The sequence below is a fragment of the Haemaphysalis longicornis genome, unplaced genomic scaffold, assembly GCF_048455015.1.
Source record: "Haemaphysalis longicornis isolate Haplotype H1 unplaced genomic scaffold, Haemaphysalis longicornis Haplotype H1 scaffold_2, whole genome shotgun sequence".
NCBI classification, from domain to species: Eukaryota; Metazoa; Arthropoda; class Arachnida; order Ixodida; family Ixodidae; genus Haemaphysalis; species Haemaphysalis longicornis.
In genome coordinates, this window is record NW_027526295.1 from 84,162,886 (window position 1) to 84,184,687 (window position 21,802).

The 21,802-nt window shown below is 50.0% G+C and overlaps 49 non-coding genes across 49 annotated transcripts; all 49 read right to left on the bottom strand.

The window, feature by feature from the left end:
• Window positions 1–152: 152 nt before the first annotated feature.
• On the bottom strand, window positions 153–226 carry Trnan-guu (transfer RNA asparagine (anticodon GUU)). The gene has a single exon. It is a non-coding gene; the product is annotated as a tRNA-Asn (tRNA).
• Window positions 227–462: 236 nt separating this feature from the next.
• On the bottom strand, window positions 463–536 carry Trnan-guu (transfer RNA asparagine (anticodon GUU)). The gene has a single exon. It is a non-coding gene; the product is annotated as a tRNA-Asn (tRNA).
• A 237-nt stretch (window positions 537–773) lies between these two features.
• Window positions 774–847, bottom strand: Trnan-guu (transfer RNA asparagine (anticodon GUU)). Its single transcript has one exon. It is a non-coding gene; the product is annotated as a tRNA-Asn (tRNA).
• Window positions 848–1,084: 237 nt separating this feature from the next.
• Trnan-guu (transfer RNA asparagine (anticodon GUU)) lies at window positions 1,085–1,158 on the bottom strand. The gene has a single exon. It is a non-coding gene; the product is annotated as a tRNA-Asn (tRNA).
• A 237-nt stretch (window positions 1,159–1,395) lies between these two features.
• Trnan-guu (transfer RNA asparagine (anticodon GUU)) lies at window positions 1,396–1,469 on the bottom strand. The gene has a single exon. It is a non-coding gene; the product is annotated as a tRNA-Asn (tRNA).
• Window positions 1,470–1,706: 237 nt separating this feature from the next.
• On the bottom strand, window positions 1,707–1,780 carry Trnan-guu (transfer RNA asparagine (anticodon GUU)). Its single transcript has one exon. It is a non-coding gene; the product is annotated as a tRNA-Asn (tRNA).
• Window positions 1,781–2,017: 237 nt separating this feature from the next.
• Trnan-guu (transfer RNA asparagine (anticodon GUU)) lies at window positions 2,018–2,091 on the bottom strand. Its single transcript has one exon. It is a non-coding gene; the product is annotated as a tRNA-Asn (tRNA).
• A 3,998-nt stretch (window positions 2,092–6,089) lies between these two features.
• Window positions 6,090–6,163, bottom strand: Trnan-guu (transfer RNA asparagine (anticodon GUU)). The gene has a single exon. It is a non-coding gene; the product is annotated as a tRNA-Asn (tRNA).
• A 237-nt stretch (window positions 6,164–6,400) lies between these two features.
• On the bottom strand, window positions 6,401–6,474 carry Trnan-guu (transfer RNA asparagine (anticodon GUU)). The gene has a single exon. It is a non-coding gene; the product is annotated as a tRNA-Asn (tRNA).
• Window positions 6,475–6,711: 237 nt separating this feature from the next.
• Window positions 6,712–6,785, bottom strand: Trnan-guu (transfer RNA asparagine (anticodon GUU)). Its single transcript has one exon. It is a non-coding gene; the product is annotated as a tRNA-Asn (tRNA).
• A 237-nt stretch (window positions 6,786–7,022) lies between these two features.
• Trnan-guu (transfer RNA asparagine (anticodon GUU)) lies at window positions 7,023–7,096 on the bottom strand. Its single transcript has one exon. It is a non-coding gene; the product is annotated as a tRNA-Asn (tRNA).
• Window positions 7,097–7,333: 237 nt separating this feature from the next.
• Window positions 7,334–7,407, bottom strand: Trnan-guu (transfer RNA asparagine (anticodon GUU)). Its single transcript has one exon. It is a non-coding gene; the product is annotated as a tRNA-Asn (tRNA).
• A 237-nt stretch (window positions 7,408–7,644) lies between these two features.
• On the bottom strand, window positions 7,645–7,718 carry Trnan-guu (transfer RNA asparagine (anticodon GUU)). The gene has a single exon. It is a non-coding gene; the product is annotated as a tRNA-Asn (tRNA).
• A 236-nt stretch (window positions 7,719–7,954) lies between these two features.
• Window positions 7,955–8,028, bottom strand: Trnan-guu (transfer RNA asparagine (anticodon GUU)). Its single transcript has one exon. It is a non-coding gene; the product is annotated as a tRNA-Asn (tRNA).
• A 237-nt stretch (window positions 8,029–8,265) lies between these two features.
• Trnan-guu (transfer RNA asparagine (anticodon GUU)) lies at window positions 8,266–8,339 on the bottom strand. Its single transcript has one exon. It is a non-coding gene; the product is annotated as a tRNA-Asn (tRNA).
• Window positions 8,340–8,575: 236 nt separating this feature from the next.
• Trnan-guu (transfer RNA asparagine (anticodon GUU)) lies at window positions 8,576–8,649 on the bottom strand. Its single transcript has one exon. It is a non-coding gene; the product is annotated as a tRNA-Asn (tRNA).
• Window positions 8,650–8,886: 237 nt separating this feature from the next.
• Trnan-guu (transfer RNA asparagine (anticodon GUU)) lies at window positions 8,887–8,960 on the bottom strand. Its single transcript has one exon. It is a non-coding gene; the product is annotated as a tRNA-Asn (tRNA).
• A 237-nt stretch (window positions 8,961–9,197) lies between these two features.
• Window positions 9,198–9,271, bottom strand: Trnan-guu (transfer RNA asparagine (anticodon GUU)). Its single transcript has one exon. It is a non-coding gene; the product is annotated as a tRNA-Asn (tRNA).
• A 238-nt stretch (window positions 9,272–9,509) lies between these two features.
• Trnan-guu (transfer RNA asparagine (anticodon GUU)) lies at window positions 9,510–9,583 on the bottom strand. The gene has a single exon. It is a non-coding gene; the product is annotated as a tRNA-Asn (tRNA).
• A 237-nt stretch (window positions 9,584–9,820) lies between these two features.
• Window positions 9,821–9,894, bottom strand: Trnan-guu (transfer RNA asparagine (anticodon GUU)). Its single transcript has one exon. It is a non-coding gene; the product is annotated as a tRNA-Asn (tRNA).
• A 237-nt stretch (window positions 9,895–10,131) lies between these two features.
• Window positions 10,132–10,205, bottom strand: Trnan-guu (transfer RNA asparagine (anticodon GUU)). The gene has a single exon. It is a non-coding gene; the product is annotated as a tRNA-Asn (tRNA).
• A 237-nt stretch (window positions 10,206–10,442) lies between these two features.
• Window positions 10,443–10,516, bottom strand: Trnan-guu (transfer RNA asparagine (anticodon GUU)). The gene has a single exon. It is a non-coding gene; the product is annotated as a tRNA-Asn (tRNA).
• Window positions 10,517–10,754: 238 nt separating this feature from the next.
• Window positions 10,755–10,828, bottom strand: Trnan-guu (transfer RNA asparagine (anticodon GUU)). Its single transcript has one exon. It is a non-coding gene; the product is annotated as a tRNA-Asn (tRNA).
• Window positions 10,829–11,065: 237 nt separating this feature from the next.
• Window positions 11,066–11,139, bottom strand: Trnan-guu (transfer RNA asparagine (anticodon GUU)). Its single transcript has one exon. It is a non-coding gene; the product is annotated as a tRNA-Asn (tRNA).
• Window positions 11,140–11,376: 237 nt separating this feature from the next.
• On the bottom strand, window positions 11,377–11,450 carry Trnan-guu (transfer RNA asparagine (anticodon GUU)). The gene has a single exon. It is a non-coding gene; the product is annotated as a tRNA-Asn (tRNA).
• A 236-nt stretch (window positions 11,451–11,686) lies between these two features.
• Window positions 11,687–11,760, bottom strand: Trnan-guu (transfer RNA asparagine (anticodon GUU)). The gene has a single exon. It is a non-coding gene; the product is annotated as a tRNA-Asn (tRNA).
• A 237-nt stretch (window positions 11,761–11,997) lies between these two features.
• Trnan-guu (transfer RNA asparagine (anticodon GUU)) lies at window positions 11,998–12,071 on the bottom strand. Its single transcript has one exon. It is a non-coding gene; the product is annotated as a tRNA-Asn (tRNA).
• Window positions 12,072–12,307: 236 nt separating this feature from the next.
• On the bottom strand, window positions 12,308–12,381 carry Trnan-guu (transfer RNA asparagine (anticodon GUU)). The gene has a single exon. It is a non-coding gene; the product is annotated as a tRNA-Asn (tRNA).
• A 237-nt stretch (window positions 12,382–12,618) lies between these two features.
• Window positions 12,619–12,692, bottom strand: Trnan-guu (transfer RNA asparagine (anticodon GUU)). The gene has a single exon. It is a non-coding gene; the product is annotated as a tRNA-Asn (tRNA).
• A 237-nt stretch (window positions 12,693–12,929) lies between these two features.
• On the bottom strand, window positions 12,930–13,003 carry Trnan-guu (transfer RNA asparagine (anticodon GUU)). Its single transcript has one exon. It is a non-coding gene; the product is annotated as a tRNA-Asn (tRNA).
• Window positions 13,004–13,241: 238 nt separating this feature from the next.
• Trnan-guu (transfer RNA asparagine (anticodon GUU)) lies at window positions 13,242–13,315 on the bottom strand. The gene has a single exon. It is a non-coding gene; the product is annotated as a tRNA-Asn (tRNA).
• A 237-nt stretch (window positions 13,316–13,552) lies between these two features.
• Trnan-guu (transfer RNA asparagine (anticodon GUU)) lies at window positions 13,553–13,626 on the bottom strand. Its single transcript has one exon. It is a non-coding gene; the product is annotated as a tRNA-Asn (tRNA).
• A 237-nt stretch (window positions 13,627–13,863) lies between these two features.
• Window positions 13,864–13,937, bottom strand: Trnan-guu (transfer RNA asparagine (anticodon GUU)). The gene has a single exon. It is a non-coding gene; the product is annotated as a tRNA-Asn (tRNA).
• Window positions 13,938–14,174: 237 nt separating this feature from the next.
• On the bottom strand, window positions 14,175–14,248 carry Trnan-guu (transfer RNA asparagine (anticodon GUU)). The gene has a single exon. It is a non-coding gene; the product is annotated as a tRNA-Asn (tRNA).
• Window positions 14,249–14,485: 237 nt separating this feature from the next.
• On the bottom strand, window positions 14,486–14,559 carry Trnan-guu (transfer RNA asparagine (anticodon GUU)). The gene has a single exon. It is a non-coding gene; the product is annotated as a tRNA-Asn (tRNA).
• Window positions 14,560–14,796: 237 nt separating this feature from the next.
• Window positions 14,797–14,870, bottom strand: Trnan-guu (transfer RNA asparagine (anticodon GUU)). The gene has a single exon. It is a non-coding gene; the product is annotated as a tRNA-Asn (tRNA).
• Window positions 14,871–15,107: 237 nt separating this feature from the next.
• Trnan-guu (transfer RNA asparagine (anticodon GUU)) lies at window positions 15,108–15,181 on the bottom strand. The gene has a single exon. It is a non-coding gene; the product is annotated as a tRNA-Asn (tRNA).
• A 237-nt stretch (window positions 15,182–15,418) lies between these two features.
• Window positions 15,419–15,492, bottom strand: Trnan-guu (transfer RNA asparagine (anticodon GUU)). Its single transcript has one exon. It is a non-coding gene; the product is annotated as a tRNA-Asn (tRNA).
• Window positions 15,493–15,729: 237 nt separating this feature from the next.
• Window positions 15,730–15,803, bottom strand: Trnan-guu (transfer RNA asparagine (anticodon GUU)). Its single transcript has one exon. It is a non-coding gene; the product is annotated as a tRNA-Asn (tRNA).
• Window positions 15,804–16,040: 237 nt separating this feature from the next.
• On the bottom strand, window positions 16,041–16,114 carry Trnan-guu (transfer RNA asparagine (anticodon GUU)). The gene has a single exon. It is a non-coding gene; the product is annotated as a tRNA-Asn (tRNA).
• Window positions 16,115–16,351: 237 nt separating this feature from the next.
• Trnan-guu (transfer RNA asparagine (anticodon GUU)) lies at window positions 16,352–16,425 on the bottom strand. Its single transcript has one exon. It is a non-coding gene; the product is annotated as a tRNA-Asn (tRNA).
• A 236-nt stretch (window positions 16,426–16,661) lies between these two features.
• On the bottom strand, window positions 16,662–16,736 carry Trnan-guu (transfer RNA asparagine (anticodon GUU)). Its single transcript has one exon. It is a non-coding gene; the product is annotated as a tRNA-Asn (tRNA).
• Window positions 16,737–16,972: 236 nt separating this feature from the next.
• Window positions 16,973–17,046, bottom strand: Trnan-guu (transfer RNA asparagine (anticodon GUU)). The gene has a single exon. It is a non-coding gene; the product is annotated as a tRNA-Asn (tRNA).
• Window positions 17,047–17,282: 236 nt separating this feature from the next.
• Trnan-guu (transfer RNA asparagine (anticodon GUU)) lies at window positions 17,283–17,356 on the bottom strand. The gene has a single exon. It is a non-coding gene; the product is annotated as a tRNA-Asn (tRNA).
• Window positions 17,357–17,593: 237 nt separating this feature from the next.
• On the bottom strand, window positions 17,594–17,667 carry Trnan-guu (transfer RNA asparagine (anticodon GUU)). Its single transcript has one exon. It is a non-coding gene; the product is annotated as a tRNA-Asn (tRNA).
• Window positions 17,668–17,904: 237 nt separating this feature from the next.
• Trnan-guu (transfer RNA asparagine (anticodon GUU)) lies at window positions 17,905–17,978 on the bottom strand. The gene has a single exon. It is a non-coding gene; the product is annotated as a tRNA-Asn (tRNA).
• Window positions 17,979–18,214: 236 nt separating this feature from the next.
• Trnan-guu (transfer RNA asparagine (anticodon GUU)) lies at window positions 18,215–18,288 on the bottom strand. The gene has a single exon. It is a non-coding gene; the product is annotated as a tRNA-Asn (tRNA).
• A 237-nt stretch (window positions 18,289–18,525) lies between these two features.
• Trnan-guu (transfer RNA asparagine (anticodon GUU)) lies at window positions 18,526–18,599 on the bottom strand. The gene has a single exon. It is a non-coding gene; the product is annotated as a tRNA-Asn (tRNA).
• Window positions 18,600–18,836: 237 nt separating this feature from the next.
• On the bottom strand, window positions 18,837–18,910 carry Trnan-guu (transfer RNA asparagine (anticodon GUU)). Its single transcript has one exon. It is a non-coding gene; the product is annotated as a tRNA-Asn (tRNA).
• Between the last annotated feature and the right edge of the window lie 2,892 nt (window positions 18,911–21,802).

A 21,802-nucleotide genomic window follows, 5' to 3' on the forward strand; every position in this document is an offset into this window, starting at 1 on the left:
GTGAAGAACGAGGATGAAGACACACGGTGACCGGACGAGCTGCTTGGATACTCACCTGGACGGTGATACCGAGAAAGGAATTCATGAAACATGTTTATGGAAAAAAGGGTGGGAAAAACACAAAAAAAAAGATATCATGGCAGACACCTCTTCGCCCCCGGGAGGGCTCGAACCTCCAACCTTTCGGTTAACAGCCGAACGCGCTAGCCGATTGCGCCACGGAGGCGGCACGAGACGGCTAACTTTAAACATACCTAATAGGACTAAGCTGCTGTCTCGTTGGTTGACAACTAAACAAAGGAATAACACTGCGTGAAGAACGAGGATGAAGACACACGGTGACCGGACGAGCTGCTTGGATACTCACCTGGACGGTGATACCGAGAAAGGAATTCATGAAACATGTTTATGGAAAAAAGGGTGGGAAAAACACAAAAAAAGATATCATGGCAGACTCCTCTTCGCCCCCGGGAGGGCTCGAACCTCCAACCTTTCGGTTAACAGCCGAACGCGCTAGCCGATTGCGCCACGGAGGCGGCACGAGACGGCTAACTTTAAACATACCTAATAGGACTAAGCTGCTGGCTCGTTGGTTGACAACTAAACAAAGGAATAACACTGCGTGAAGAACGAGGATGAAGACCCACGCTGACCGGACGAGCCGCTTGGATATTCACCTGGAAGGTGATACCAAGAAAGGAATTCATGAAACATGTTTATGAAAAAAAGGGTGCGAAGAACACGAAAAAAAGAAATCTTGGCAGACTCCTCTTCGCCCCCGGGAGGGCTCGATCCTCCAACCTTTCGGTTAACAGCCGAACGCGCTAGCCGATTGCGCCACGGAGGCGGCACGAGACGGCTAACTTTAAACATACCTAATAGGACTAAGCTGCTGGCTCGTTGGTTGACAACTAAACAAAGGAATAACACTGCGTCAAGAACGAGGATGAAGACACACGGTGACCGGACGAGCTGCATGGATACTCACCTGGACGGTGATACCGAGAAAGGAATTCATGAAACATGTTTATGGAAAAAAGGGTGGGAAAAACACAAAAAAAAGATATCATAGCAGACTCCTCTTCGCCCCCGGGAGGGCTCGAACCTCCAACCTTTCGGTTAACAGCCGAACGCGCTAGCCGATTGCGCCACGGAGGCGGCACGAGACGGCTAACTTTAAACATACCTAATAGGACTAAGCTTCTGGCTCGTTGGTTGACAACTAAACAAAGGAATAACACTGCGTGAAGAACGAGGATGAAGACCCACGGTGACTGGACGAGCTGCTTGGATATTCACCTGGACGGTGATACCGAGAAAGGAATTCATGAAATATGTTTATGGAAAAAAGGGTGGGAAGAACACGAAAAAAACAAATCTTGGCAGACTCCTCTTCGCCCTCGGGAGGGCTCGAACCTCCAACCTTTCGGTTAACAGCCGAACGCGCTAGCCGATTGCGCCACGGAGGCGGCACGAGACGGCTAACTTTAAACATACCTAATAGGACTAAGCTGCTGGCTCGTTGGTTGACAACTAAACAAAGGAATAACACTGCGTCAAGAACGAGGATGAAGACACACGGTGACCGGACGAGCTGCTTGGATACTCACCTGGACGGTGATACCGAGAAAGGAATTCATGAAACATGTTTATGGAAAAAAGGGTGGGAAAAACACAAAAAAAAAATATCATGGCAGACTCCTCTTCGCCCCCGGGAGGGCTCGAACCTCCAACCTTTCGGTTAACAGCCGAACGCGCTAGCCGATTGCGCCACGGAGGCGGCACGAGACGGTAACTTTAAACATACCTAATAGGACTAAGCTGCTGGCTCGTTGGTTGACAACTAAACAAAGGAATAACACTGCGTGAAGAACGAGGATGAAGACACACGGTGACCGGACGAGCTGCTTGGATACTCACCTGGACGGTGATACCGAGAAAGGAATTCATGAAACATGTTTATGGAAAAAAGGGTGGGAAAAACACAAAAAAAAAGATATCATGGCAGACACCTCTTCGCCCCCGGGAGGGCTCGAACCTCCAACCTTTCGGTTAACAGCCGAACGCGCTAGCCGATTGCGCCACGGAGGCTTTTTTTTTTTTTTTTCTTTATTGCCTGTTCACTCTCCAGAACAAAATAGAAATACACATCAGACACACCAAACACAGCAGCCACACACTGGCCGGAATGTAGTGCCTAGAATTGTTTTAGGCACGCCAATTCATCCAGAACTTTTGTCCACTCAGGGGGGTCGTTTTGGGCTTGAAAAACATCACGTATATAACACACACTTTCAATGAAGTTTTGCCGTACCGGGCGTGCATGCAAATCTGCATTATCTACCGCTGTTCTCGTTTTCCACATTGCGTGGAGGCTCAATAGCATTATCAGGTCGACTGGAATTTCTGTATTATCAACCGGTAAGTAGCGGATACCGTGTGCACTGATAGGCAATTCTTTCTTTAGGGTTCTCTTCAAGACATCCCAGTGAAACACGGCGTCCCAACAATCAATGAATACATGTTCCACGGTTTCTGGTGTTTTGCAAAGGCGACAGTCCGTGCTCCATGGAACAAAAAGGCCCTTTTCATGCAACCACGTTTTAACTGACAATGTGTTTGTATGCAGCTTGAAAAAGAAAGTCTTAACTGATGGTTTAACTGGCATTTTTTTCACCCGTTTCAACACATCCTGGCCTTCCTTGCCAATGTAGTTTGCACGGTAAAGGGGAACAGGCAACAATGTGTCCACCAAATCACTGTACAACTTTTTTCTTGTAATTGTGGTCAGATACTCTCTCGAAAATCGAACTATTAAAAAACGATACGACGAAATAACTTCACGCAAGTACCCTGTTACGGACCATCCCATGCACTGAGTAGATGATACAATGAATTCAGGCAGGTGGCTTTGAAGACGCACCTGTATAACAGTACGCAGGAAAGGGTCACTTTGATCACGCAAGAAAATAAAGCGTGAAACGAGTTGCCTAATAAATAGGTGGGCAAGGCCAAGCCCTCCGCACCGCACAGATCGAAATAAGTTGGTTCGGCTCGTTCGCTCCCAACTAGATCCCCAAATAAACGTTGCGAACACTCTGTGTATTTTTTGAACACTGACGCGAGACATGAATAGCACTTGTAACACATACCAAACTTTAGCAACTAAAAACACATTGCAAACAAACGCACGCGCAAACATGGAAAAATCTCGTCCCTGCCACGCCTGCACCTTCTCGTTCATTTTTTTCGTTTCCCCTGCCCAATATTCCGTACTTTCTTTGTAACATTCCAGTGGCACTCCCAAGTACGCCGTCGGCAGCGTTGTCCACCGCATGTTTGCAAAGTACTCGGGCAGGCTCTGCCAGCAACCGTGCCAGAAACCAGCGCTCTTCTCCCAATTTATTGCACTCCCAGTCTGCGTGCAGTACTTTCTGACGTTTTCCTCAACCTTCAATACACTTTCACTGTCTGTGCAAAACACCGCTATGTCGTCTGCGTATGCAAGAATTTTAACTTCCTTGGTATGTAGTTGAAAGCCCCTTACACTTTCATCGTTAATGACACTTAAACAGAAAGGCTCCAAATAAATTGCAAATAATAACGGACTTAACGGGCAGCCCTGCCTTACGGACGATCGAACAGGTATGCTTTCCGTAAGATTCCTATTTATAACAATGCGGGTAGTACATTCGTTATACACCATTTTTACCCCTTCTAGAATAACACTTCCGACATTCACGTGCTTTAACACATCAAATAATATTTCATGCGATACCCTGTCGAATGCCTTAGCTAAATCTATCTGCATCATAGCTACTCGGCTCTCAAACGCGTCGCAGCATTCTAGCACACTCCGCGCAACGTGCACATTCGTCGCAATATTCCGTCCTTTAATACCGCACGTCTGGTGGGGGCCAACTACTTCTCTTATGATTGTTTGCATTCTTTTTGCTAGTACCTTCATATAGATCTTGTAATCTACATTGGTGAGGCTTATCGGACGATAACACCCCACCGATATGAGTTTTTCTGGGTCATCCGTTTTTGGAATCAAAACCATATTGGCTGTTGTGAAAGACCGGGGCACACGCTTTAATGAATACGACTCCTCAATAACGGCGTGCAAGATTGGAGCTATCATGTGCTTGAAGGCCTTATAAAATCCCGCCCCCAAACCGTCTGGTCCGGGCGATTTTCCAGGGGCGAGTGCATCGATTGCGTCCTTTATCTCTTCCACGCTTATAACTTGCTCCAAGCTCTGCCTGACTTCGTCTTTCTCGACTTTGGTCTCCTGAACGGCCACCAAATCTAAACCTTCGTCGAGAAGCAGTCGACTAAGCTGGTACTGCCTGCGCCTGGCCGACAACCCGCGAACATTTAGCGTGCCCACACACAATGCATGACTTTTATCGGCCATGGACAGTAGGTTAGGGGCGCACAAAACACTTTATCAACCAATAATGTGTACCGGTACTAGACACATTTTCCCCAAGAACACTTAGCGTAATGACCGTAGTAATATTTGCAGTCATGCTTGACCTTACCAATTTGTTGCACTTCATGTTCGGGGCTCGCCTTTCCGCGTCGAATGGTTCAGCGCCTCAACACACAACACTCGTAGCCGTTGCCCGCTAATGTGGGGGCGTTGCCGCCGCCGCACGGTCCTTTGTGACGTTGGGTTTCGGCTTGAAGGAAGATCGTCGCGCGAACGTTTCCCTTGCCGGTTCCGCAGACGTGGTAGCCGAAGGCTTCTCACCGCTGCTGCTGTCCTCCTTGCGCGGTCTTTTAACCACTGCTTCCAACTTGTCTTCGTCGTTGTCACTTTCGCCGCGTGAGTTGATTTTCAGCGTCCCCGACTCGTCCATTGGGTCGCCGTCATTGATTTTCTCTCCGGTGACGCCGTCAGCACCAGGACTGCATTGTAGGGCCGGTTCCTTCGTTGCGGGGTCCACCTGTGTTACAGGTGGTTCGGTGGGCGGCGTTTCCCCTCCACCTCCCGCAGCAGCTTCCGCCTCCGCCTCGTCCATGACGAGTTCGGAGTCTTCCTCGTTCGTGACGGGCCCTGCCACATTCGCGTACGTTTTCACGCACTGGGTATCGTCGTGGCCAAGCCGACGACAAACACCACAGCGCGGTACACGGCACTCACGTCGTACGTGACCGGAGCAGTGGCAACGCAAACACATGGGCGCCCGTCCAGGCACCACAAGCAGGGCTTGGTCACCGGCGACGCGAAGCTGATGCGGTAGGTCGTCGGCCTTGACACCTGGCTTGAGCTGAAGCGTCACCCAGCGAGTCGTCGAACCTTTATCGACGACGCCGTGAACACGCCAGCGGTCCCTCGTCACGCTGACAACCTTGCCGTACGCGGCAAGGGCAACACGCACGTCGTCGTCCGGGACGTTGTACAGCAGCCAATGCAACTTAAACCGCACATCCTGGTTGCTGGGGTCGACAACGACGCAGCGGTGTCCTTTCACGGTGACTTCCTTGGCTTGCACCATTTTCCTTGTTGCGTCTGCGCTGCTGAACGTTATCGCCCAAACGTGATTCATCTGATACGCCCCCAGCGCGAGCACATCTGGGAGCAGCTTCAGATGAATCAAAGTGTCCCGGAAATCTTCTACACGATAAGGCCGGGCCCTGAGGTCTGCGTGCAAAAACACAGTATTATTTACCGAACGACCTGATGGGATACTTGGCAGCATGACTTGATAATCCTGGTCTTCGTTAACAGCATTCCTGTTTCCGCAACCCTGACGGGATGCTGTATCCGCTCTAGGAGAGCTCATGTTCACACGTCCGCTCACCTCGGTGGCCGGAAGTGGAATCGATTGCGCCACGGAGGCGGCACGAGACGGCTGACTTTAAACATACCTAATAGGACTAAGCTGCTGGCTCGTTGGTTGACAACTAAACAAAGGAATAACACTGCGTGAAGAACGAGGATGAAGACCCACGGTGACCGGACGAGCTGCTTGGATATTCACCTGGAAGGTGATACCGAGAAAGGAATTCATGAAACATGTTTATGGAAAAAAGGGTGGGAAGAACACGAAAAAAAGAAATCTTGGCAGACTCCTCTTCGCCCCCGGGAGGGCTCGAACCTCCAACCTTTCGGTTAACAGCCGAACGCGCTAGCCGATTGCGCCACGGAGGCGGCACGAGACGGCTAACTTTAAACATACCTAATAGGACTAAGCTGCTGGCTCGTTGGTTGACAACTAAACAAAGGAATAACACTGCGTTAAGAACGAGGATGAAGACACACGGTGACCGGACGAGCTGCTTGGATACTCACCTGGACGGTGATACCGAGAAAGGAATTCATGAAACATGTTTATGGAAAAAAGGGTGGGAAAAACACAAAAAAAAGATATCATGGCAGACTCCTCTTCGCCCCCGGGAGGGCTCGAACCTCCAACCTTTCGGTTAACAGCCGAACGCGCTAGCCGATTGCGCCACGGAGGCGGCACGAGACGGCTAACTTTAAACATACCTAATAGGACTAAGCTTCTGGCTCGTTGGTTGACAACTAAACAAAGGAATAACACTGCGTGAAGAACGAGGATGAAGACCCACGGTGACTGGACGAGCTGCTTGGATGTTCACCTGGACGGTGATACCGAGAAAGGAATTCATGAAATATGTTTATGGAAAAAAGGGTGGGAAGAACACGAAAAAAACAAATCTTGGCAGACTCCTCTTCGCCCTCGGGAGGGCTCGAACCTCCAACCTTTCGGTTAACAGCCGAACGCGCTAGCCGATTGCGCCACGGAGGCGGCACGAGACGGTAACATTAAACATACCTAATAGGACTAAGCTGCTGGCTCGTTGGTTGACAACTAAACAAAGGAATAACACTGCGTGAAGAACGAGGATGAAGACACACGGTGACCGGACGAGCTGCTTGGATACTCACCTGGACGGTGATACCGAGAAAGGAATTCATGAAACTTGTTTATGGAAAAAAGGGTGGGAAAAACACAAAAAAAAAGATATCATGGCAGACTCCTCTTCGCCCCCGGGAGGGCTCGAACCTCCAACCTTTCGGTTAACAGCCGAACGCGCTAGCCGATTGCGCCACGGAGGCGGCACGAGACGGCTAACTTTAAACATACCTAATAGGACTAAGCTGCTGGCTCGTTGGTTGACAACTAAACAAAGGAATAACACTGCGTCAAGAACGAGGATGAAGACACACGGTGACCGGACGAGCTGCTTGGATACTCACCTGGACGGTGATACCGAGAAAGGAATTCATGAAACATGTTTATGGAAAAAAGGGTGGGAAGAACACGAAAAAAACAAATCTTGGCAGACTCCTCTTCGCCCCCGGGAGGGCTCGAACCTCCAACCTTTCGGTTAACAGCCGAACGCGCTAGCCGATTGCGCCACGGAGGCGGCACGAGACGGCTAACTTTAAACATACCTAATAGGACTAAGCTGCGGGCTCGTTGGTTGACAACTAAACAAAGGAATAACACTGCGTGAAGAACGAGGATGAAGACCCACGGTGACTGGACGAGCTGCTTGGATACTCACCTGGACGGTGATACCGAGAAAGGAATTCATGAAACATGTTTATGGAAAAAAGGGTGGGAAGAACACGAAAAAAACAAATCTTGGCAGACTCCTCTTCGCCCCCGGGAGGGCTCGAACCTCCAACCTTTCGGTTAACAGCCGAACGCGCTAGCCGATTGCGCCACGGAGGCGGCACGAGACGGTAACTTTAAACATACCTAATAGGACTAAGCTGCTGGCTCGTTGGTTGACAACTAAACAAAGGAATAACACTGCGTGAAGAACGAGGATTAAGACACACGGTGACCGGACGAGCTGCTTGGATACTCACCTGGACGGTGATACCGAGAAAGGAATTCATGAAACATGTTTATGGAAAAAAGGGTGGGAAAAACACAAAAAAAAGATATCATGGCAGACTCCTCTTCGCCCCCGGGAGGGCTCGAACCTCCAACCTTTCGGTTAACAGCCGAACGCGCTAGCCGATTGCGCCACGGAGGCGGCACGAGACGGCTAACTTTAAACATACCTAATAGGACTAAGCTGCTGGCTCGTTGGTTGACAACTAAACAAAGGAATAACACTGCGTGAAGAACGAGGATGAAGACCCACGGTGACTGGACGAGCTGCTTGGATATTCACCTGGACGGTGATACCGAGAAAGGAATTCATGAAACATGTTTATGGAAAAAAGGGTGGGAAGAACACGAAAAAAACAAATCTTGGCAGACTCCTCTTCGCCCCCGGGAGGGCTCGAACCTCCAACCTTTCGGTTAACAGCCGAACGCGCTAGCCGATTGCGCCATGGAGGCGGCACGAGACGGTAACTTTAAACATACCTAATAGGACTAAGCTGCTGGCTCGTTGGTTGACAACTAAACAAAGGAATAACACTGCGTGAAGAACGAGGATGAAGACACACGGTGACCGGACGAGCTGCTTGGATACTCACCTGGACGGTGATACCGAGAAAGGAATTCATGAAACATGTTTATGGAAAAAAGGGTGTGAAAAACACAAAAAAAAGATATCATGGCAGACTCCTCTTTGCCCCCGGGAGGGATCGAACCTCCAACCTTTCGGTTAACAGCCGAACGCGCTAGCCGATTGCGCCACGGAGGCGGCACGAGACGGCTAACTTTAAACATACCTAATAGGACTAAGCTGCTGGCTCGTTGGTTGACAACTAAACAAAGGAATAACACTGCGTGAAGAACGAGGATGAAGACCCACGGTGACCGGACGAGCTGCTTGGATATTCACCTGGAAGGTGATACCGAGAAAGGAATTCATGAAACATGTTTATGGAAAAAAGGGTGGGAAGAACACGAAAAAAAGAAATCTTGGCAGACTCCTCTTCGCCCCCGGGAGGGCTCGAACCTCCAACCTTTCGGTTAACTGCCGAACGCGCTAGCCGATTGCGCCACGGAGGCGGCACGAGACGGCTAACTTTAAACATACCTAATAGGACTAAGCTGCTGGCTCGTTGGTTGACAACTAAACAAAGGAATAACACTGCGTGAAGAACGAGGATGAAGACCCACGGTGACTGGACGAGCTGCTTGGATATTCACCTGGACGGTGATACCGAGAAAGGAATTCATGAAACATGTTTATGGAAAAAAGGGTGGGAAGAACAGGAAAAAAACAAATCTCGGCAGACTCCTCTTCGCCCCCGGGAGGGCTCGAACCTCCAACCTTTCGGTTAACAGCCGAACGCGCTAGCCGATTGCGCCACGGAGGCGGCACGAGACGGCAAACTTTAAACATACCTAATAGGACTAAGCTGCTGGCTCGTTGGTTGACAACTAAACAAAGGAATAACACTGCGTGAAGAACGAGGATGAAGACACACGGTGACCGGACGAGCTGCTTGGATACTCACCTGGACGGTGATACCAAGAAAGGAATTCATGAAACATGTTTACGGAAAAAAGGGTGGGAAAAACACAAAAAAAAAGATATCACGGCAGACTCCTCTTCGCCCCCGGGAGGGCTCGAACCTCCAACCTTTCGGTTAACAGCCGAACGCGCTAGCCGATTGCGCCACGGAGGCGGCTCGAGACGGCTAACTTTAAACATACCTAATAGGACTAAGCTGCTGGCTCGTTGGTTGACAACTAAACAAAGGAATAACACTGCGTGAAGAACGAGGATGAAGACCCACGGTGACTGGACGAGCTGCTTGGATATTCACCTGGACGGTGATACCGAGAAAGGAATTCATGAAACATGTTTATGGAAAAAAGGGTGGGAAGAACACGAAAAAAACAAATCTTGGCAGACCCCTCTTCGCCCCCGGGAGGGCTCGAACCTCCAACCTTTCGGTTAACAGCCGAACGCGCTAGCCGATTGCGCCATGGAGGCGGCACGAGACGGTAACTTTAAACATACCTAATAGGACTAAGCTGCTGGCTCGTTGGTTGACAACTAAACAAAGGAATAACACTGCGTGAAGAACGAGGATGAAGACACACGGTGACCGGACGAGCTGCTTGGATACTCACCTGGACGGTGATACCGAGAAAGGAATTCATGAAACATGTTTATGGAAAAAAGGGTGTGAAAAACACAAAAAAAAAGATATCATGGCAGACTCCTCTTCGCCCCCGGGAGGGCTCGAACCTCCAACCTTTCGGTTAACAGCCGAACGCGCTAGCCGATTGCGCCACGGAGGCGGCACGAGACGGCTAACTTTAAACATACCTAATAGGACTAAGCTGCTGGCTCGTTGGTTGACAACTAAACAAAGGAATAACACTGCGTGAAGAACGAGGATGAAGACCCACGGTGACCGGACGAGCTGCTTGGATATTCACCTGGAAGGTGATACCGAGAAAGGAATTCATGAAACATGTTTATGGAAAAAAGGGTGGGAAGAACACGAAAAAAAGAAATCTTGGCAGACTCCTCTTCGCCCCCGGGAGGGCTCGAACCTCCAACCTTTCGGTTAACAGCCGAACGCGCTAGCCGATTGCGCCACGGAGGCGGCACGAGACGGCTAACTTTAAACATACCTAATAGGACTAAGCTGCTGGCTCGTTGGTTGACAACTAAACAAAGGAATAACACTGCGTGAAGAACGAGGATGAAGACACACGGTGACCGGACGAGCTGCTTGGATACTCACCTGGACGGTGATACCGAGAAAGGAATTCATGAAACTTGTTTATGGAAAAAAGGGTGGGAAAAACACAAAAAAAAAGATATCATGGCAGACTCCTCTTCGCCCCCGGGAGGGCTCGAACCTCCAACCTTTCGGTTAACAGCCGAACGCGCTAGCCGATTGCGCCACGGAGGCGGCACGAGACGGCTAACTTTAAACATACCTAATAGGACTAAGCTGCTGGCTCGTTGGTTGACAACTAAACAAAGGAATAACACTGCGTCAAGAACGAGGATGAAGACACACGGTGACCGGACGAGCTGCTTGGATACTCACCTGGACGGTGATACCGAGAAAGGAATTCATGAAACATGTTTATGGAAAAAAGGGTGGGAAGAACACGAAAAAAACAAATCTTGGCAGACTCCTCTTCGCCCCCGGGAGGGCTCGAACCTCCAACCTTTCGGTTAACAGCCGAACGCGCTAGCCGATTGCGCCACGGAGGCGGCACGAGACGGCTAACTTTAAACATACCTAATAGGACTAAGCTGCGGGCTCGTTGGTTGACAACTAAACAAAGGAATAACACTGCGTGAAGAACGAGGATGAAGACCCACGGTGACTGGACGAGCTGCTTGGATACTCACCTGGACGGTGATACCGAGAAAGGAATTCATGAAACATGTTTATGGAAAAAAGGGTGGGAAGAACACGAAAAAAACAAATCTTGGCAGACTCCTCTTCGCCCCCGGGAGGGCTCGAACCTCCAACCTTTCGGTTAACAGCCGAACGCGCTAGCCGATTGCGCCACGGAGGCGGCACGAGACGGTAACTTTAAACATACCTAATAGGACTAAGCTGCTGGCTCGTTGGTTGACAACTAAACAAAGGAATAACACTGCGTGAAGAACGAGGATTAAGACACACGGTGACCGGACGAGCTGCTTGGATACTCACCTGGACGGTGATACCGAGAAAGGAATTCATGAAACATGTTTATGGAAAAAAGGGTGGGAAAAACACAAAAAAAAGATATCATGGCAGACTCCTCTTCGCCCCCGGGAGGGCTCGAACCTCCAACCTTTCGGTTAACAGCCGAACGCGCTAGCCGATTGCGCCACGGAGGCGGCACGAGACGGCTAACTTTAAACATACCTAATAGGACTAAGCTGCTGGCTCGTTGGTTGACAACTAAACAAAGGAATAACACTGCGTGAAGAACGAGGATGAAGACCCACGGTGACTGGACGAGCTGCTTGGATATTCACCTGGACGGTGATACCGAGAAAGGAATTCATGAAACATGTTTATGGAAAAAAGGGTGGGAAGAACACGAAAAAAACAAATCTTGGCAGACTCCTCTTCGCCCCCGGGAGGGCTCGAACCTCCAACCTTTCGGTTAACAGCCGAACGCGCTAGCCGATTGCGCCATGGAGGCGGCACGAGACGGTAACTTTAAACATACCTAATAGGACTAAGCTGCTGGCTCGTTGGTTGACAACTAAACAAAGGAATAACACTGCGTGAAGAACGAGGATGAAGACACACGGTGACCGGACGAGCTGCTTGGATACTCACCTGGACGGTGATACCGAGAAAGGAATTCATGAAACATGTTTATGGAAAAAAGGGTGTGAAAAACACAAAAAAAAGATATCATGGCAGACTCCTCTTTGCCCCCGGGAGGGATCGAACCTCCAACCTTTCGGTTAACAGCCGAACGCGCTAGCCGATTGCGCCACGGAGGCGGCACGAGACGGCTAACTTTAAACATACCTAATAGGACTAAGCTGCTGGCTCGTTGGTTGACAACTAAACAAAGGAATAACACTGCGTGAAGAACGAGGATGAAGACCCACGGTGACCGGACGAGCTGCTTGGATATTCACCTGGAAGGTGATACCGAGAAAGGAATTCATGAAACATGTTTATGGAAAAAAGGGTGGGAAGAACACGAAAAAAAGAAATCTTGGCAGACTCCTCTTCGCCCCCGGGAGGGCTCGAACCTCCAACCTTTCGGTTAACTGCCGAACGCGCTAGCCGATTGCGCCACGGAGGCGGCACGAGACGGCTAACTTTAAACATACCTAATAGGACTAAGCTGCTGGCTCGTTGGTTGACAACTAAACAAAGGAATAACACTGCGTGAAGAACGAGGATGAAGACCCACGGTGACTGGACGAGCTGCTTGGATATTCACCTGGACGGTGATACCGAGAAAGGAATTCATGAAACATGTTTATGGAAAAAAGGGTGGGAAGAACAGGAAAAAAACAAATCTCGGCAGACTCCTCTTCGCCCCCGGGAGGGCTCGAACCTCCAACCTTTCGGTTAACAGCCGAACGCGCTAGCCGATTGCGCCACGGAGGCGGCACGAGACGGCAAACTTTAAACATACCTAATAGGACTAAGCTGCTGGCTCGTTGGTTGACAACTAAACAAAGGAATAACACTGCGTGAAGAACGAGGATGAAGACACACGGTGACCGGACGAGCTGCTTGGATACTCACCTGGACGGTGATACCAAGAAAGGAATTCATGAAACATGTTTACGGAAAAAAGGGTGGGAAAAACACAAAAAAAAAGATATCACGGCAGACTCCTCTTCGCCCCCGGGAGGGCTCGAACCTCCAACCTTTCGGTTAACAGCCGAACGCGCTAGCCGATTGCGCCACGGAGGCGGCTCGAGACGGCTAACTTTAAACATACCTAATAGGACTAAGCTGCTGGCTCGTTGGTTGACAACTAAACAAAGGAATAACACTGCGTGAAGAACGAGGATGAAGACCCACGGTGACTGGACGAGCTGCTTGGATATTCACCTGGACGGTGATACCGAGAAAGGAATTCATGAAACATGTTTATGGAAAAAAGGGTGGGAAGAACACGAAAAAAACAAATCTTGGCAGACCCCTCTTCGCCCCCGGGAGGGCTCGAACCTCCAACCTTTCGGTTAACAGCCGAACGCGCTAGCCGATTGCGCCATGGAGGCGGCACGAGACGGTAACTTTAAACATACCTAATAGGACTAAGCTGCTGGCTCGTTGGTTGACAACTAAACAAAGGAATAACACTGCGTGAAGAACGAGGATGAAGACACACGGTGACCGGACGAGCTGCTTGGATACTCACCTGGACGGTGATACCGAGAAAGGAATTCATGAAACATGTTTATGGAAAAAAGGGTGTGAAAAACACAAAAAAAAAGATATCATGGCAGACTCCTCTTCGCCCCCGGGAGGGCTCGAACCTCCAACCTTTCGGTTAACAGCCGAACGCGCTAGCCGATTGCGCCACGGAGGCGGCACGAGACGGCTAACTTTAAACATACCTAATAGGACTAAGCTGCTGGCTCGTTGGTTGACAACTAAACAAAGGAATAACACTGCGTGAAGAACGAGGATGAAGACCCACGGTGACCGGACGAGCTGCTTGGATATTCACCTGGAAGGTGATACCGAGAAAGGAATTCATGAAACATGTTTATGGAAAAAAGGGTGGGAAGAACACGAAAAAAAGAAATCTTGGCAGACTCCTCTTCGCCCCCGGGAGGGCTCGAACCTCCAACCTTTCGGTTAACAGCCGAACGCGCTAGCCGATTGCGCCACGGAGGCGGCACGAGACGGCTAACTTTAAACATACCTAATAGGACTAAGCTGCTGGCTCGTTGGTTGACAACTAAACAAAGGAATAACACTGCGTGAAGAACGAGGATGAAGACCCACGGTGACTGGACGAGCTGCTTGGATATTCACCTGGACGGTGATACCGAGAAAGGAATTCATGAAACATGTTTATGGAAAAAAGGGTGGGAAGAACAGGAAAAAAATAAATCTTGGCAGACTCCTCTTCGCCCCCGGGAGGGCTCGAACCTCCAACCTTTCGGTTAACAGCCGAACGCGCTAGCCGATTGCGCCACGGAGGCGGCACGAGACAGTAACTTTAAACATACCTAATAGGACTAAGCTGCTGGCTCATTGGTTGACAACTAAACAAAGGAATAACACTGCGTGAAGAACGAGGATGAAGACACACGGTGACCGGACGAGCTGCTTGGATACTCACCTGGACGGTGATACCGAGAAAGGAATTCATGAAACATGTTTATGGAAAAAAGGGTGGGAAAAACACAAAAAAAAAGATATCATGGCAGACTCCTCTTCGCCCCCGGGAGGGCTCGAACCTCCAACCTTTCGGTTAACAGCCGAACGCGCTAGCCGATTGCGCCACGGAGGCGGCACGCGACGGCTAACTTTAAACATACCTAATAGGACTAAGCTGCTGGCTCGTTGGTTGACAACTAAACAAAGGAATAACACTGCGTGAAGAACGAGGATGAAGACCCACGGTGACCGGACGAGCTGCTTGGATATTCACCTGGAAGGTGATACCGAGAAAGGAATTCATGAAACATGTTTTTGGAAAAAAGGGTGGGAAGAACACGAAAAAAAGAAATCTTGGCAGACTCCTCTTCGCCCCCGGGAGGGCTCGAACCTCCAACCTTTCGGTTAACAGCCGAACGCCCTAGCCGATTGCGCCACGGAGGCGGCACGAGACGGCTAACTTTAAACATACCTAATAGTACTAAGCTGCTGGCTCGTTGGTTGACAACTAAACAAAGGAATAACACTGCGTGAAGAACGAGGATGAAGACACACGGTGACCGGACGAGCTGCTTGGATATTCACCTGGACGGTGATACCGAGAAAGGAATTCATGAAACATGTTTATGGAAAAAAGGGTGGGAAGAACACGAAAAAAAGAAATCTTGGCAGACTCCCCTTCGCCCCCGGGAGGGCTCGAACCTCCAACCTTTCGGTTAACAGCCGAACGCGCTAGCCGATTGCGCCACGGAGGCGGCACGAGACGGCTAACTTTAAACATACCTAATAGGACTAAGCTGCTGGCTCGTTGGTTGACAACTAAACAAAGGAACAACACTGCGGCAAGAACGAGGATGAAGACACACGGTGACCGGACGAGCTGCTTGGATACTCACCTGGACGGTGATACCGAGAAAGAAATTCATGAAACATGTTTATGGAAAAAAGGGTGGGGAAAACACAAAAAAAAGATATCATGGCAGACTCCTCTTCGCCCCCGGGAGGGCTCGAACCTCCAACCTTTCGGTTAACAGCCGAACGCGCTAGCCGATTGCGCCACGGAGGCGGCACGAGACGGCTAACTTTAAACATACCTAATAGGACTAAGCTGCTGGCTCGTTGGTTGACAACTAAACAAAGGAATAACACTGCGTGAAGAACGAGGATGAAGACCCACGGTGACCGGACGAGCTGCTTGGATATTCACCTGGACGGTGATACCGAGAAAGGAATTCATGAAACATGTTTATGGAAAAAAGGGTGGGAAGAACACGATAAAAACAAATCTTGGCAGACTCCTCTTCGCCCCCGGGAGGGCTCGAACCTCCAACCTTTCGGTTAACAGCCGAACGCGCTAGCCGATTGCGCCACGGAGGCGGCACGAGACGGCTAACTTTAAACATACCTAATAGGACTAAGCTGCTGGCTCGTTGGTTGACAACTAAACAAAGGAATAACACTGCGTGAAGAACGAGGATGAAGACCCACGGTGACTTGACGAGCTGCTTGGATATTCACCTGGACGGTGATACCGAGAAAGGAATTCATGAAACATGTTTATGGAAAAAAGGGTGGGAAGAACAGGAAAAAAACAAATCTTGGCAGACTCCTCTTCGCCCCCGGGAGGGCTCGAACCTCCAACCTTTCGGTTAACAGCCGAACGCGCTAGCCGATTGCGCCACGGAGGTGGCACGAGACGGCAAACTTTAAACATACCTAATAGGACTAAGCTGCTGGCTCGTTGGTTGACAACTAAACAAAGGAATAACACTGCGTGAAGAACGAGGATGAAGACACACGGTGACCGGACGAGCTGCTTGGATACTCACCTGGACGGTGATACCGAGAAAGGAATTCATGAAACATGTTTATGGAAAAAAGGGTGGAAAAAACACAAAAAAAAGATATCATGGCAGACTCCTCTTCGCCCCGGGAGGGCTCGAACCTCCAACCTTTCGGTTAACAGCCGAACGCGCTAGCCGATTGCGCCACGGAGGCGGCACGAGACGGCTAACTTTAAACATACCTAGTAGGACTAAGCTGCGGGCTCGTTGGTTGACAACTAAACAAAGGAATAACACTGCGTGAAGAACGAGGATGAAGACCCACGGTGACCGGACGAGCTGCTTGGATATTCACCTGGAAGGTGATACCGAGAAAGGAATTCATGAAACATGTTTTTGGAAAAAAGGGTGGGAAGAACACGAAAAAAAGAAATCTTGGCAGACTCCTCTTCGCCCCCGGGAGGGCTCGAACCTCCAACCTTTCGGTTAACAGCCGAACGCGCTAGCCGATTGCGCCACGGAGGCGGCACGAGACTGTAACTTTAAACATACCTAATAGGCCTAAGCTGCTGGCTCGTTGGTTGACAACTAAACAAAGGAATAACACTGCGTGAAGAACGAGGATGAAGACACACGGTGACCGGACGAGCTGCTTGGATATTCACCTGGACGGTGATACCGAGAATGGAATTCATGAAACATGTTTATGGAAAAAAGGGTGGGAAGAACACGAAAAAAAGAAATCTTGGCAGACTCCTCTTCGCCCCCGGGAGGGCTGGAACCTCCAACCTTTCGGTTAACAGCCGAGCGCGCTAGCCGATTGCGCAACGGAGGCGGCACGAGACGGCTAACTTTAAACATACCTAATAGGACTAAGCTGCTGGCTCGTTGTTTGACAACTAAACAAAGGAATAACACTGCGTGAAGAACGAGGATGAAGACCCACGGTGACCGGACGAGCTGCTTGGATATTCACCTGGACGGTGATACCGAGAAAGGAATTCATGAAACATGTTTATGGAAAAAAGGGTGGGAAGAACACGAAAAAAAGATATCATGGCAGACTCCTCTTCGCCCCCGGGAGGGCTCGAACCTCCAACCTTTCGGTTAACAGCCGAACGCGCTAGCCGATTGCGCCACGGAGGCGGCACGAGACGGCTAACTTTAAACATACCTAATAGGACTAAGCTGCTGGCTCGTTGGTTGACAACTAAACAAAGGAATAACACTGCGTGAAGAACGAGGATGAAGACCCACGGTGACTGGACGAGCTGCTTGGATATTCACCTGGACGGTGATACCGAGAAAGGAATTCATGAAACATGGTTATGGAAAAAAGGGTGGGAAGAACACGAAAAAAACAAATCTTGGCAGACTCCTCTTCGCCCCCGGGAGGGCTCGAACCTCCAACCTTTCGGTTAACAGCCGAACGCGCTAGCCGATTGCGCCACGGAGGCGGCACGAGACGGTAACTTTAAATATACCTAATAGGACTAAGTTGCTGGCTCGTTGGTTGACAACTAAACAAAGGAATAACACTGCGTGAAGAACGAGGATGAAGACACACGGTGACCGGACGAGCTGCTTGGATATTCACCTGGACGGTGATACCGAGAAAGGAATTCATGAAACATGTTTATGGAAAAAAGGGTGGGAAGAACACGAAAAAAAGAAATCTTGGCAGACTCCTCTTCGCCCCCGGGAGGGCTGGAACCTCCAACCTTTCGGTTAACAGCCGAACGCGCTAGCCGATTGCGCAACGGAGGCGGCACGAGACGGCTAACTTTAAACATACCTAATAGGACTAAGCTGCTGGCTCGTTGGTTGACAACTAAACAAAGGAATAACACTGCGTGAAGAACGAGGATGAAGACCCACGGTGACCGGACGAGCCGCTTGGATATTCAGCTGGACGGTGATACCGAGAAAGGAATTCATGAAACATTTTTAAGGAAAAAAGGGTGGGAATAACACGAAAAAAAGATATCATGGCAGACTCCTCTTCGCCCCCGGGAGGGCTCGAACCTCCAACCTTTCGGTTAACAGCCGAACGCGCTAGCCGACTGCGCCATGGAGGCGGCACGGGACGGCTAACTTTAAACATACCTAATAGGACTAACCTGCTGGCTCGTTGGTTGACAACTAAACAAAGGAATAACACTGCGTGAAGAACTAGGATGAAGACCCACGGTGACCGGACGAGCTGCTTGGATATTCACCTGGACGGTGATACCGAGAAAGGAATTCATGAAACATGTTTATGGAAAAAAGGGTGGGAAGAACACGAAAAAAAGATATCATGGCAGACTCCTCTTCGCCCCCGGGAGGGCTCGAACCTCCAACCTTTCGGTTAACAGCCGAACGGGCTAGCCGACTGCGCCACGGAGGCTTTTTTTTTTCTTTATTGCCGGTTTCAAACAAAATCCAGAAACAACGTTACATATGATAAAATCGCTGACTTCACTCAAGCCAGCGCTACATAACTAAAAACGGGGCATAGACAATACCTTTTCAAATTCATGCAACCATTCAGGAGTACAGTTCCGACTCTTCCACATTTCTACAATACGTTGGGCACTCTCACAGAAATACTGCCTTGCTGTCCTTCCGTCTACGTCACAGTGCCGAAACGCCATTCGAGACCTCCATATTCCGTGGAGGACCAGCACCATCACTAGGTCGTAAGGCACTCCATTATCGTTTTGCACTGCCAGAAACCGGATGCCATAAGGGGACTGCGCCCCGGAGGCGGCACGGGACGGCTAACTTTAAACATACCTAATAGGACTAACCTGCTGGCTCGTTGGTTGACAACTAAACAAAGGAATAACACTGCGTGAAGAACTAGGATGAAGACCCACGGTGACCGGACGAGCTGCTTGGATATTCACCTGGACGGTGTTAGAGATGAGGGGCCCTTGGGTTGTCTGACTCGTTCAGGCCCGCAGGTCCCGGCTCGCCATGGTGTCGGACTAAAGACTCGAGATGACTGCTTAGGAGGAAACTGTACAGGAGGTTTATTCTACATGATGACAGTCGAGACAGGAGAACAAGAATAACACGAATACAGCCGTTTAAATAGAGTTCGTATTCCCCAGATCCCTGGCTAGGGAATTTAACTTCACACAGGTTGTCCAATCAGGTGGGCAGTGGACGACACTTGATGTACCGCCCACGACATGAGGCGTGGCTGATGCACACGAACCACTCGGTCGATGGAAAGGGTGAATATCCACGTCATGGATCGTGTCCCGTGCCGGAGTTGCACCACTTTGCGCAAGTCTTCATTTTGGAGGCCCCGTGAGAACGGAATTTCAACACGGCTCCCAGCACGTAAAGACAAGCGACTTCCTGCTCTCGCCGATGGTTGGAAACCGAAGAGCTTGGACACTTGAAACTGCAGCTTCCTTTCGGTGGACCCTTCTTTCATACGTGTATGAAGAAAAGAAGTGGCCCGCAGCGTCCGATGAACCCAGGATATAGAAGCCGCCACTTGAAACCGCCGCCGCCGCTGGCGCCAGGGTTTCTTGCCTCCTCGTGCCTCTGGGTGATTCATCCACGCACACTTTGCTCTAGGGCTTGCGAGGAATTCCTGTGTTGGCCGATCCTAACAGCTCCTCCGCGGCCCGAAAAATCTCGTATGGCCAGCGTTGACGACCGCTGGGCAGGAAGAGATGAGCCTGGAACTGGGTGTAGGGGCCGTCTTCCACCAAGGAACATACGATCTTGAACAATTAACAAAGGAAAGCACCAGTGGGCTATCCCATGCAACACTGCACCGCCCCACACGCAAGCGTTCAGAATTCGCCAAAGACCCACCAGGCTTCCTGCACCGATAAAGAAACACTTTACCACAGAAGCTATTTGATTTTGGCTGAATTTTGGTGCCGCCAAAGCAAGGGTATAGGTCCCGCAGAAAACGCCACTGGCCGACTGCCCTAAACTAGGTTAAAATAAAAAGAAACCCCGGAGGCGATCCAACTGAGTTACTTCATAACAGTCGGCTTAAGCCATCAGCATTCGCATGCAGTTTTCCCTTCTTGTAGCGTACAGAGAAATTATACTCCTGGAGAGCTAGACTCCATCTGAGCAAGCGACCATTTTTGGGGGACATTTGCCTCAACCACGTGAGAGGGCAATGGTCGGTCTCAAAGATGAACTTTGCTCCATACAAGTAACACGACAACTTCTGCGACGCCCATACTAAACAGGCGCACTCTTTTTCCGAAGCGCTGTACGTTTCCTCTCTACAGGTCAGCTTACGGCTGACGTACAGAATCGGGTGTTCTTCGCGGTCGTCGCCCACTTGACTTAAGACAACACCCATTCCTCTATCACTGGCGTCACACTGGACTATAAACTCTTTAGAATAGTCAGGGGCTCGGAGCAGAGGTCGGCACATAAGCGCTGCCTTGAGACTCTTGAATGCGTTTTCTTTTTCGGCATCCCAGGGTACTTTAGTGGGTGCTCCCTTTCGTAACGCGTCAGTTAAGGGGCTTGCCAGCTGTGAATAGTTCGGGATATACCGCTGGTAATATCCGACCAGTCCCAAAAAGGATCGAATGTCCGTCTTAGTTCGAGGCTGGGGAAATGCCACGATCGGAGCAATTTTTAGCTCTGATGGACTCCTAGTTCCCTGGCCGACAACATGGCCCAAGTAAGCCACGTGAGCCCAACCAAACCTACACTTTTCCGCCTTCATAGTTAGTCCGGCCTCTCGCAACCTAGAAAACACGCTCTTAAGGTGTTCTAGATGCTCTTCCCACGTTTCTGAAAATATAGCGACGTCGTCCAAATAAGGGAGAGCAAAGCCCTGCATATCCCTGAGTACGATGTCCATGAGTTTCGAGAAACTGAAGGGGGCATTCTTCAGCCCAAAACTAAGCATTAAGGGTCGAAAGGTGCCAACCGGCGAGATAAAAGCGGCATACCTGCTCGCACTTTCTGAGAGCGGTACTTGCCAATATCCGCGCACGAGATCGAGGGTGGAAATGAATTTTGCGCCGCTCACTCTTTCTAGTCTTTCTTCTATGTTCGGAATCGGGTATAGTTGGTCCCTGGTAATAGCATTCAGCTTTCGGTAGTCTACACAGGGACGAGGCTCTTTGCCTGGTGCCTCAACTAAAATCAGCGGTGAGGTGTAGTCACTCTCAGCGCGGCTCTATTACCCCCAAGTTAAGCATGCGCTGTATTTCAGCTTCCATTATCTCCTTCTGCCGAGGTGATACCCTGTATGGTTTTGACCGTATCGGCTCGTCAGACGTGAGCTCTATTTCGTGCG